Here is a 1138-nt window from a genome sequence, read left to right on the forward strand (position 1 = left end):
GCCACCCTGTCTTAGCATAACACGAGTCGAGGCGGACATTGTCGCGGTAGCCACGACGGACGCCGAGACGAGCACGTGACACCACTACCTCCTTGTCTTAGCGTAACGCGAGTCGAGGCGGACGTCGTCGCGGTCGCGAGACCGAACGCCGAGACGAGCACGTGACACCACTGCCTCCCTGTCTTAGCGTAACGCGAATCGAGGCGGACGTCGTCTCGGTAGCAACGACGGACACCGAGACGAGCACGTGACACCACTGCCACCCTGTCTTAGCGTAACACGAGTTGAGGCGGACGTCGGCGCGGTAGCAACGACGGACGCCGAGACGAGCACGTGACACCACTGCCACCCTGTCTTAGCGTAACGCGATTCGAGGCGGACATCGTCGCGGTAGCGATGACGGACGCCGAGACGAGCACGTGACACCACTGCCTCCCTGTCTTAGAATAACGCGAGTCGAGGCGGATGACGTCGCGGTAGCGATAATGGACGCCGAGACGAGCACGTGACACCACTACCACCCTGTCTTAGCGTAACGCGAGTCGAGGCAGACGATGTCGCGGTAGCGACGACGGACGCCGAGACGAGCACGTGACACCACTGCCACCCTGTCTTAGCGTAGCGCGAGTCGAGGCGGACGTCGTCGCGGTAGCGACGACGGACGCCGAGACGAGCACGTGACACCACTGCCAGCCTGTCTTAGCGTAACGCGAGTCAAGGCGGACGTTGTCGCGGTAGCGACGACGGACGCCGAGACGAGCATGTGACACCACTGCCACCCTGTTTTAGCGTAACGTGAGTCGAGGCGGACGACGTCGCGGTCGCGACGACGGACGCCGAGACGAGCACGTGACACCACTGCCAACCTGTCTTAGGGTAACGCGAGTCGAGGCGGACGTCGTCGCGGTAGCGATGACGGACGCCAAGACGAGCACGTGACACCACTACCACCCTGTCTTAGCGTGACGCGAGTCGAGGCGGACGACGTCGCGGTAGCGACGACGGACGCCAAGACGAGCACGTGACACCACTGCCTCCCTGTCTTAGCGTCACGCGAGTCGAGGCGGACGTCGTCGCGGTAGAGACGACGGACGCCAAGACGAGCACGTGACACCACTTCCACCCTGTCTTAGCGTAA

This window comes from Triticum aestivum, chromosome 5D (genome assembly GCF_018294505.1).
Source record: "Triticum aestivum cultivar Chinese Spring chromosome 5D, IWGSC CS RefSeq v2.1, whole genome shotgun sequence".
NCBI classification, from domain to species: Eukaryota; Viridiplantae; Streptophyta; class Magnoliopsida; order Poales; family Poaceae; genus Triticum; species Triticum aestivum.